At 38.3% G+C, this 11,932-nt stretch overlaps 1 protein-coding gene across 1 annotated transcript in view; it reads right to left on the bottom strand.

Annotated features, from left to right (window-relative positions):
• LOC134575162 (zinc finger protein 250-like) overlaps window positions 1-11,932 on the bottom strand; it is a 752,315-nt gene that overhangs the window by 702,061 nt on the left and 38,322 nt on the right. The gene's annotated exons all lie outside the window — the stretch shown is intronic.

Genomic DNA, 11,932 nt, shown 5'->3' with positions numbered 1-11,932 from the left:
ATATACCAAAACGTGCAGATTGTTCCCGATTGGATTGCTATTACTTTGTGGAACGTTTCGCCGAATGGTTCTCGGAATATCGTCGTTCTTGTGGCGAAATTTGTCCCATAGGAATGAATGGCAAAGCTAGAGTGGGAGCTGGCAAAAGCTGAAAAATCAGGACATGATTTCTAAACTGCCACCACTCCCTCATTTTCAGGCCCACCCACACAAATCTTATATAAAAATGTCCACAGCTAAGCCATAGTCCTGATAGTTTTCACAATATGACTATTTGTTTGCAACTCACGCCATCCATTGACATTCATTGAAACTCCACTCTTTAAAGCTCACATTTATAGGGCAATTTCTAAACTGCGACTGTGCCTTCATTGTTAATATCTCAGAGACATACTATACAACAAAATGTAGGTCTGGGTCTTGTGATTCTCACAATATAAAGCTCTTCACTGTAGGATTTATAGTTTTTAAATTACGACCGTTTGAAGATGGCAACCGCAAAAATACTCTGACCTGTGCCAGGCTGCAGCAGCAAGTGATGTCATAGACAGGGCCTTTTGCACCTGCTAATGTTTTTATAACTGTATGTTTTAATGTAACTGTGAAGCACTTTGGGCAACAACGTTGCAATTAAATGTGCTATATAAATAAATAATAACAGTTACTCCGCCCACTCCAGTTGTAGACTACTAGTGGAGGCAAGAACACTTCACACAATTTCCCCAGAAATTGTAGCTTTTCTAGTTATTATTATTATAATTATTATTAATACTCCTATTGACCCCCATATTGATTTATATTTAGTTTTATGACAGTGAGCAGACACTGGCTGCTTGCTGTCATTTAAACTTACATAGAAGTGAGAGAGCTGGTAAGAGTACCGTGGGAAGAGTAGCTATTTAGATCTAAATAGATACTTCTTCCTATTGCAACATTGCTATCGTTTTACTATAACATTTGTTACATGTACTCTCTCTTACCATAGCTCTCACTCACTTCTATGTAAATACTGATTTAAATGACAGCCACTGGCTGCTCGCTGTTTAGGTGATATGCCCTTACTGCAGGAAGGGGGTGGGGGGCTGGCACAGGTAGGGGCAGCAGGATTTTACCTGTGCCAGTCAATCCCCTCCCCCCCATTTATTGCAATAGTGACTGGGCAGCAATAACTGTCTAGTCACTTGTAATTTTAAATTTGTTTAGGCAATATGCCCCTAAATAGGGAGGATTTTATCTCCCTGTTATCAATATGGGGGTCAAAGTGACCCCCATATTGATTTATAATTAGTGTGTAATGACAGTGAGCAGCCACTGCTTTTTTTTTCTGTGTAATGTAATTGCAGTTGTCTGCCTGCCTGCCAGCTTCTGTGTCAGGCTCACAGTGAATACTGTGCCCATTTGCCCAGTGTCACCACTCATATCTAGTGTCACAATAGCTTAAGCTGGACATTTAAAAAGAAAAAAACTTTTTTCACTGTAATAGATTGAATAGCAGTTAGTTGTCTGCCAGCTTCTGTGTCAGGCTCAGTGGATACTGTGCCCATTTGCCCAGTGCCACCACTCATATCTGGTGTGTCTATAGCGTGCCTTTAAAAACAAAAAAAGTGTTTCACTGTAAGCTAATAGCAGTTAGTTGTCTGCAAGCGTCTGGGTGTCAGGCCTTCAGCGTGTGCTCTGCCAACCTCAGCAAGTGTAATTTGCCACTCATATCTGGTGTCTGTATAGCGTGCTTTTACAAAGAAAAAAAGTTTTTAAGTGTAAGCTAATAGCAGTCAGTGTCCTTAAAGCGGGTGTCAGGCCTTCAGCGTGTGCTCTGCAGACCTCTGCCATTGCACATTGCCACTCATATCTGGTGTCACAATAGCGTGCATTTAAAACCCAAAAAACTTTTTCACTGTTATAGATTGAATAGCAGTTAGTTGTCTTCAAGCGGGTGTGTCAGGCCTTCAGCGTGTGCTCTGCAGACCTCTGCCAGTGTACTTTGCCACTCATATCTGGTGTCCCAATAGCTTGCATTTAAAAACCAAAAAACTTTTTTCACTGTTATAGATTGAATAGCAGTTAGTTGTCTCCAAGCGTCTGTGTGTCAGGCCTGCTCATCTGCCCACAGTCAGGTGTCTGTCAAGGACATGTTTGAGCGTAAGAAGCCAATGTCAGAAAGTCACCCCCTTGCCCGGTGTCTGACAGCTGGCTTGTCTGAACTATTAGCCCGCCAGCTTTTACCATACAAGCTGGTGGAGTCTGAGGCGTTCAAAAAATTTGTAGCTATTGGGACACCGCAGTGGAAGGTACCCGGCCGAAATTTATTTTCACAAAAGGCAATCCCCAACCTGTACTCGATTGTGCAAAAGGAAGTAATGGCATGTCTGGCACACAGTGTTGGGGCAAGGGTCCATCTGACCACTGATACCTGGTCTGCAAAGCATGGTCAGGGCAGGTATATCACCTACACTGCGCATTGGGTAAACCTGCTGACGGCTGCCAAGCATGGAATGCGTGGCTCTGCAGAGGAGTTGGTGACACCGCCACGACTTGCAGGCGAAAATTTTGTGTTCGCGACATCACTAATTATTATTAATACTGCTATCACTGAATATAGTGTTAATTTGATTTCCTTTCTGGCACAATTGAGATCCCGTGCAGTAAATCAATCATTTTTGCAGGAATCTACCACCCACTTAGCTCCCCTGTGCTTTCCATATCTGGCACAGCCCATCTCCTTAGTGAAACCATAGGTCAAAACCCAAAAAGTGAACTGTTGGTCTTTGGAGATTTTAATATTGATTGGCGGAATCCTAAAAATAGTTCTTGCTGGCTGTTTAAGACTTTGCAGCTAACGCAATTAATCTCCTCTCCAACTCACATAAACATTAAAAGCCATAACCATACCCTGCTCGACTAGATTCTCTCCACTTCTCCTGATAGAATCCAGAAGGCCGGTGATCTCCCTAACAGTTTGTGACCACTGTTTTTGAACAGATGAATAGGCTAGGAAAGCGTAGATGACTTTGAGTGATACCTCTGAAAGTAAGTAGTCATCATGTAGTAGCCAACACGTGATCGTGAGGAGAAAGTAATATGAAATAATGTGGAATACCTACCAGGCAAGAGACTAGGCCTAAAAATAAAGCAGCTGGACCGTAATGGTAGTATAACCAGTAGTGTCTAGTACCTAGTAACATTAATGAAACCGGTTTCCGAGCAAATGAGGGGCAGAATGAGAAAGTGAAAGATAATACAAAACACTAACCGAAGTAATACTGTAGAAATTAAAAAACAGGAGATGTATGCAAATATGCAGAGACCACAATCTGTAATATATGAAAATATTCCACGTTAGAATTTAAAATGAGCATAAACTAATAACTCAAAAAGTATTAACTAAAGACAAAATTTCCCTTCTCCAAAAAGGGCTTAAATTTGCCCCCAATTCCTCTAATTCACAATTTGACATTTTTATAGACTTACATAAATTCATTAGAAAGCGAACTACCAAAAAAAAAAAATTATTGGGAAAGAATGTCAAATACCACCTAATACCAATCTTTACATCCACAATCTACGTTCTACCCAGAACAGATTAAAACAGATCATATTAGAGTTTTCGAGAAAAATATGGAGAAAGATCTCAGAACATTAAAGCTAAAAGAAAACACTAGAGATAATCTCACCAAACATGGGAGAAGGGCCCTTAAAAAACTTATGGATTATGAACAAATTACTATAAGAGGGGCAGATAAAGGTGGAGGTCTAGTAGTATTGAATACAACAGATTACAAAGCAGAAAATGATAGACTCCTTCAAGATACCCAAACATATCAGACTTTAATAAATAATCCCACTAAAGAATTCCAAATAGAATTACAGATATTACTAGAAGAGGGAAAAGAGAGAGGTATTTTAAACAAAAAAAAGAATATGATTATCTTTATTGCAAATTTCCAAGAATGGCGATATTTTATCACGTACCAAAAATCCACAAAACTGACAAATCCACCAGGACGTCCCATCATCTCTGGTATTGGTTCTCTAACTTCCAATTTATCAGAGTATGTCGATCAATTTCTCCAAAAAATAGTTCCAAAATTACGATACCCCCACTTAAGGGACACTACTCGTATCATCAACATTTTAGCGGATATCCAATGGGACAAAGATTTTATTCTAGTTACAGCAGATGTCACATCCCTGTATACCGTCATCGAACATTTACAGGGATGTGAGGCTATTCAATATGCATTGGCAACCCATTCAGAATTAAAAAATGATCAAATTGAGTATATTGTCAAATGTGTAGCCTTCATACTTAGCCATAACTATTTTTGGTGCAACAACCATCACTACCTCCAGATTGGAGGCACAGCCAGGGGGACCAGGTTTGCGCCTTGTTATGCCAACTTATTTACGGGTAAATGGGAGGATGAACATATTTGGTCCAGTAACCCATATGGCGCAAATCTGGTCTCATGGCATCGCTACATAGATGATTGTATTTTTATTTGGAAAGGGGACAATGTAACGCTGGAAAATGTTAACGAATATCTTAATTTTAACCCTTATAATTTGAAATTTACGTTTAAACAATCCACGGAAAAACTTGAATTTTTAGACTTGGAAATCTACATAAAGAATAACCAATTAGAAACTAAAACATTTAGAAAAACGGTAGCATGCAACAGCTTCATTCCACACAACAGTTTCCATAAGAAAAGCTGGCTGAATTACATTCCATTCAGCCAGCTCAGGGGGATTAAGAGGAACTGTTCGGAACCAGATATCTGTGATGAACAGACTACAAAGATAGTATGACAATTTCAAGTAAAAGGGTATTCAACAAAAATACTTAATGAAGCTCTATCCAAAACTTCTCTCTTAACAAGAGAACACATTTTAGCAACTAAACCAAAAACGAGTAATACTGATTTAGAAGCTCCAGCCTTCATAACTAGATATAATAATCATACTCATGAATTAAAAAAAATCTTGCAAAAAAACTGGAGCATCTTAAAAGGTGATCCTCAATTAGATCAAATATTAGAAAACAAACCTAGAATAATATACTCGAAAGCTCCAAATTTAAGTCTGTTATTAGCTCCTACAACTAAACAAGAAAAAATACAAGAAAACACGAATATCATCTCAAAGAAAACCCTAGGTTTTGCAAAGCTTGTAAAAACAATCCAAATCACACAATTTGCCCATCCTCAAACAAAAGACCTTTTTAAAATTAAATCACAAATAACATGTGACACTAATGGTGTAATTTATTTATTAAAATGTCCATGTGAAAAATTATACTTAGGGCGTACAAAAAGAGCATTTAAAATAAGAATGGGAGAACATATCAGGAACATCAAAAAAGGACTCCATTCTCACAATCTCTCTAAGCACTTTGATGTCAAACATGCAAGAAACCCTGGCGGCCTTAACTCCATGGCAATACAAAAAGTTAATATCCCATGGAGAGGAGGCGATTTAGAAAAAGAATTAGATAAAGCAGAGGCAAGTTGGATATTTAAATTAGAAATATTGGAACCAAAGGGACTCAATGTGGATTTTGAGTTGCGAGCATTTTTGTAGAATCAATTTTTCTCTTATGTTCATGTATATTTCTATCAAATCGATGAGCTATTTTTTTTTAGTCCCTAATTTATTCTTCTTTTTTGAGTCATGAGCCTTTTTATGTAATTTAATTGTTCTCTTATGTATATTCATATCTTTATGTATATGCATATTTTTTATCATATTGACAAGTTATGTAATCATTCAAGAATTTCTCTCTCTAATGGTATATTTGTATCAACAACAAAGACTAATTGGCATCCATTTTCTATAATTTCTATAATAGCTATATTACTATACTATGTATTAAATTGGAACTATATTATTCTGCAAGTATGTGGTTATTTAATTATTTATAAGTATTTTAATAGAGTCTTTTATGCACCCAAAAAGTTATTTTTATATAACAATAGTTTTTTATGCAAAGCGTTTTAAGCATAAAATGTATTTTACTATTAGTATTAAAATTATATGTGTATATTATTATTAGTGCTTATATGAATTAAAACTGTGAAAAAGTATTATAAGTTAGAGCAAGTATGGACTCAAGCCTCAAAGGGTTAATATAAGCCAAAGCAATTATTGGCTATTTAAACCCGTGGGTTTTTCCTGCTCAACATCCTCTGATGAAGTGAGCAATAGACTCACGAAACGCGTAAGGACATTATTCTTCACTTTCTGGCACTTACCGTAAAGACGACCGGGCTCCATTTGGAACGCAGGAAGATCGGTGACACGCACGCGGCTCTCAGCTTCATCTGCTGGCAGGACGAGAACTCAGCAGCTGCTAGCACCGTACTTTCCTGACTCCAGTACAGCACGAAACTTTTTTTACACAATTGTGAGTGCGAATCCTTTTTACTTTGTGGTCAATAAATCGATTTTAAAGGGACACTCTAGGCACCCAGACCACTTCATCTCATTTGAGTGGTCTGGGTGCCTTGGCCCTCTACCCTTAACCAAGTTTGTCAAAACACTGTGGTTTTTGCTAAACCGCAGTGTTTTGATTAAATTGAAAATCTCACCTCCAGCTGCCTTTTGTTACATAGCGGATGGTGCTTCCGCGTCCATAGGCGAGGAAAGGTGAGTTATGAGTGCTACGCCCCCACGCACTGTATGAGGACGTCGCACATCACGTGGGTCTAATGCAGCTTCACAAGGGGATTCAATGAATCTCTGCGTGAAGCGGGGCGCTGCGTTAGATGCGCATGCGCTCTTGCTTCCCAATGATTCCCAATGAGTATGAGCTCATTGGCGGAGGGAAGGAGGGTGGGTCAGCTGCTCGGATGACGCGGAAGGGGGTGTAGACGACGGAGGATGGATGTGTGACGCGGTGCTGGAAATAAGGTAAGAATTATAATTTTTATTGAAGTTTATATGTCTTGCAAGGGGGTTACAGAGGTGCAGGGGATGGGTAGAATTTAGTTTGGGAGGAAAATAAGCTGTATTTTCGGGGAGTACAGTTTTCCTTTAATACAGCAAGCACTTTGGATTTCTACCTCAGTTTCTGCAAGCACGGAGGGATTTCTTCCATCATACTACGGGCCATTTACCATGATCTGTTAGTTATTATAATTATTTTTAATAGTAATTGCTGCACATGCAGATAGATATAATACTGTACTATATTAATTCAGCTAATCCAGCATACAAATCCCAGTTTGATTCTAACTGGAAATAGCTGAAATAGCCAACAAAATTCACGGACTGTTGTGAATTTCTATTTGAGTGATACAATTGTATCCATACAGAGACATTTTTATTATTGGACTCATTCAACCAAATGCATACTTATGTTTTAACAATTGAATACAAGCTATATCATGTCTTTTTAACATTGCATCTAATACGTTTAAAATGTAAAGGTATATACTACTCCTGAAATTATATTGGATTATTCATATTATCTAATATTCTCTTTTCTTTTGCACTTATAGGGATTCTTTAGTGGAGTCCCTTTTTCAGTTGAGAGTTAACCTTTAGCTGTGTTTTCTACTCTTAAATTAAGGTCCATTTTGGACCTTATCTTTTGATAAACTAATAACCAACTGATCAAGATTACAGAAACCACCTGAATTGTGATGACTGAGAACCAGAGTTAATCAGAGTTTTTAACAGCCTTGACAAAAAACATGGTGTGGGGATATTTATGGTGTGATAAATATTAAACAGAATCATTTCCTACAAATTAATTTAATTTGTATTACCGTATATACTCGAGTATAAGCCGACCCGAATATAAGCCGAGGCCCCTAATTTTACCCCAAAAAACTGGGAAAACGTATTGACTCGAGTACAAGACTAGGGTGGGAAATGCAGCAGCTACTGGTAAATTTCTAAATAAAATTAGATCCTAAAAAAATTATGTTAATTTAATATTTATTTACAGTGTGTGTATATAAAGAATGCAGTGTGTGTGTATGAATGCAGTGTGTGTGTATGTGTATGAGTGCCGTGTGTGTGTGTATGAGTGCAGTGTGTGTGTGTATGAGTGCAGTGTGTATGAATGCAGTGTGTATATGAGTGCAGTGCGTGTATGTATGAGTGCAGTGTGTGTATGTATGAGTGCAGTGTGTGTGTATGAGTGCAGTGTGTGTGTATGAGTGCAGTGTGTGTGTGTGTATGAGTGCAGTGTGTGTGTGTGTATGAGTGCAGTGTGTGTGTATAAGTGCAGTGTGTTTGTGTGATGCAGTGTGTTTGTGTGATGCAGTGTGTGTTTGTGTATGTATTGCAGAGCCTTGGTGGGGGGTGGGCATTTTTATTATTATTTTTTTAATTATTATTTTAATTTTGTTATAATATTATTATTTTAATAATTTTTATGTTATTATTTTTTATTTTATTATTATTTTAAAAATATTATTATTTAATTTTGTATTCATATTTTTTTGTCCCCCCTCCCTGCTTGATACATGGGAGGGGGGCTCTCACTCCCTGGTGGTCCAGTGGCATTGGCAGTTCAGTGGAGGGGGCTGGCAGAGAGCGCTTACTTACCTTTCCTGCAGCTCCTGTCAGCTCTCTTCTCCTCCGCGCCGGTTCTGTCAGCTCCCAGTGTAAGTCTCGCGGCCGCACTATGACCCCGCGGCTCTCGCGAGACTTACACTGGGAGCTGACAGGGGAGCTGACCGGACCGGCGCGGAGGAGAAGGGAGCTGACGGAGAGGTAAGTAAGAGCTTCCCGCCAGCCCCCTTTCCTACACAGCCCCAGTCTGTATTATGGCAATGTAAATTGCCATAATACAGACATTGACTTGAGTATAAGTCGAGTTGGGGTTTTTCAGCACAAAAAATGTGCCGAAAAACTCGTCTTATACTCGAGTATATACGGTATATCAAAATTGCTATCTTGAGAATTACCCACTATTTAATTCTCTTAGATCCTAGAGAACGATCATTATGAGGATTTTAAAAATATAATTTATTGTGACAATAAAAATAAAATAATAATGTGTAACATGCGTGATAATAATCAGTGAATATTTAGGTATAACATTGGTATACAACAGAATGGCAATGTTTAAACAAATTCAGCTTCTACAGCATCACCTGTCAAGAACTTAGCAAGATTTATGACAGCTTAGAAACCAACTTAACACAGAATACAACAGTGCAGGGAGAAGCCATAAAAACTTCAGCTGACAGTTAGATTACACTGATCAACTCTTTCAATGCTGGCTAGAATCCTCCTAGGCATATAATATCCTATTCTATTGCAATTTTCAATTAAACAATGTTCATAGCAGACCATTAATCCTTCCTGGAACTATCCAATAAGAAAAATCTACCAGATTTTACATTAGCCGAATTTTAATTTCCCTACATAAGATTGTCTATCTTATTTCAGAGCAAGTCAATATTTCTGGATAACATGTGTCATGCTAATCTGTTGGTAAATAATACCGTTAATATACCGTTAATGTTAATTCCACCTGCAGTAGTGGCATTTTTATAACCATATATTCTTTAGTTAACTAAGATTTTTAAATTGAAATCTGACAATTTAGGCATATATTCTTGCAATGTAAAATTGTAATTAATTTAAATTAATTAAATAAAACCAGCATAATTACCAGTTATGTAAATGTTCTCATCAGATCAGGAGATAGTCCCAGGAAATTGAATGCAAGTATGATTGATATATATAGGATTGTATTGGAGGTGTGCATGTAATAGAGAAAGTAGTGATGGTTTGGAAAGTTGAGTCAGAGAGTTTGAGAGTGGAGTGTTAGATGTTTAATCTTGAATGTCCGAATTGAGTGTCAGTCCCAGAGTATGTATCCTGAATCTCTGTCCTAGATTCTCCTCTGTCCTTACTTTTTAAAGGGCCAAACTTTCTCTACGTCATTAGTTGATCTGACGAATAGGAAACTGTAGGTGTGTCTAGTTTATCTAGATTCATCTAGTTTTTGGTCAATAGATGGCGCCATTACATCACCAAAATGTCTTGTCCTGGAAAGGGTTAACTCATTTTGATGATGATTCTTATGTCATTTTGGCTTATCTATAATGAATGTATAACTCAAATTTGCGGTCAGCTTAAAAGGATTTCCCTAGTCTTCGTGGCGGCGATTTTGATCGTAATTTAAAATTGACACCTCCTAACCTTAATTTCACCCTATTTCTTACAATGGGACTTTGTAAGATTTAGAAAGTAAAATGAATTACTAAGTTTTATCTGTCACTGGTGTCTGGCTTCCTTGGTGAAGCTAACATTAACCCCTTAAGGACACATGACATGTGTGACATGTCATGATTCCCTTTTATTCCAGAAGTTTGGTCCTTAAGGGGTTAAGAAGAGTATTAAGAAGAGTATTCCATCCCCCCATCTCTGTTAAGACTCATTGCCTTGTTTACATAACGCATTCCTTAGCTCAGGCTTGTGAATAGAATTACGGAAAGAGAAATTATATGTCTTTCTTAGCCTGTAAATCCAAAATGGAGTCAGCTTTGTTCCAAGTGTGACTGGCAGTAGACACTTTTAATTTCTATCTTAGCACAAAATATCTGGCGATATAACTATACTGACAATGTATATATAAGATCAGTTTAGACAAAACAGCGAAACAGTACTGCTGAATTCAATTGTAAAACCCCCTTTCACTGGTAGATATGTAATATGTGCAGTACTGCTTTATAACCTCTAGGGTTCCCTAGTGTACTCAGTCTAACTTGTGGAATTTAAACCGAATGATCGCATGGACTTAGGGATTCCTACAAGCACAATATGGCCTTCGGCAGAAATCTATACAAACAGCTCCCAACAAGGAACAAAGTAACGTATAACTGCCGAACGCTCCAGTGACAGAACCATTAAAACATACATGCTGCGTGAAACATGAGTATCATTCGTGCGTGCGAAACCGTTGAACAGGTGAGTATAAACCCATGAAACAAGTATACAAACTGATAGATAATAGTGTCAAACTACCGAACCGCCGTTCATATGAAGTTGTAAACGAAAGCTTGCACAAAAGTATACGAACAGACGGTAAGTATGTGAAATAGAGTTGACCCATGATGACGCTATGCGCCTGCGACGGGGTCAACAACTCACTGTTTACAGAAGCTTTGTGACCGTGCAGTTGTGACCGGAGGAGAGGGGAAGAACCCTGCGGCTTTCAACTGTAGGAAGGACTTTGATCCAGGAACGGGCAGACACTTCAAAAGCAGGTAGGTTCACCACAAGGAAAGAAAGCAAGATGGCGGTCTGCAGCAGCCGGAAATCCACATATGCAATATCAATGGTAATGAGGAGGGGTCTGGTGGTCTTTAAATAGGGAAATCATGCCCCTCCCACAACTACAGGCCCAGCCTTTCTCATGAGAGAGAGAGAGAGAGAGAGAGAGAGAGAGAGAGAATGAGTGTGTGTGTTTGTGCGTGCATTCTCACCACCCCTTCCAAAACTTAGATTTCTATTTGTAAGAGATACAGTGAGCACTATATTTTATTCCTTTTATTCTGGGTTGGACCACACTGCTGTTGGACTACCATACTGTAATATACATCTAATAACCGGAAGTACTCCATATATCCTTGAGTGGGGATCATTCCACTTCACGCATTCCATACCAGAGCTGGATTTTAGCTCTGGATATTGTGAGTAGTTCCTTATTATTATAATCCCAATATCTAAGTGCATCTACATATTGTACCATTGGAGTCCCTTCTTTTTGTTTTCTCCCCACATGTTCCATTGGATTACAAGCCTGCACTCGTGACTATTCATATTATCTGCTGTTCCACAAGAACGCTCCCTACTACTGTGGATTACACTACATTGGACTAGTGTTAAGTTACTTGGACTATATTTTATCTAGTCATATAAATTACTTTTTCAATACCATTCCTTCATTCACCTGTACCTGATTTAC

This window comes from Pelobates fuscus, chromosome 10 (genome assembly GCF_036172605.1).
Source record: "Pelobates fuscus isolate aPelFus1 chromosome 10, aPelFus1.pri, whole genome shotgun sequence".
NCBI classification, from domain to species: domain Eukaryota; kingdom Metazoa; phylum Chordata; class Amphibia; order Anura; family Pelobatidae; genus Pelobates; species Pelobates fuscus.
Note: the sequence above shows the minus strand (reverse complement) of the source record. Positions and strands in the feature narration are given on the sequence as shown.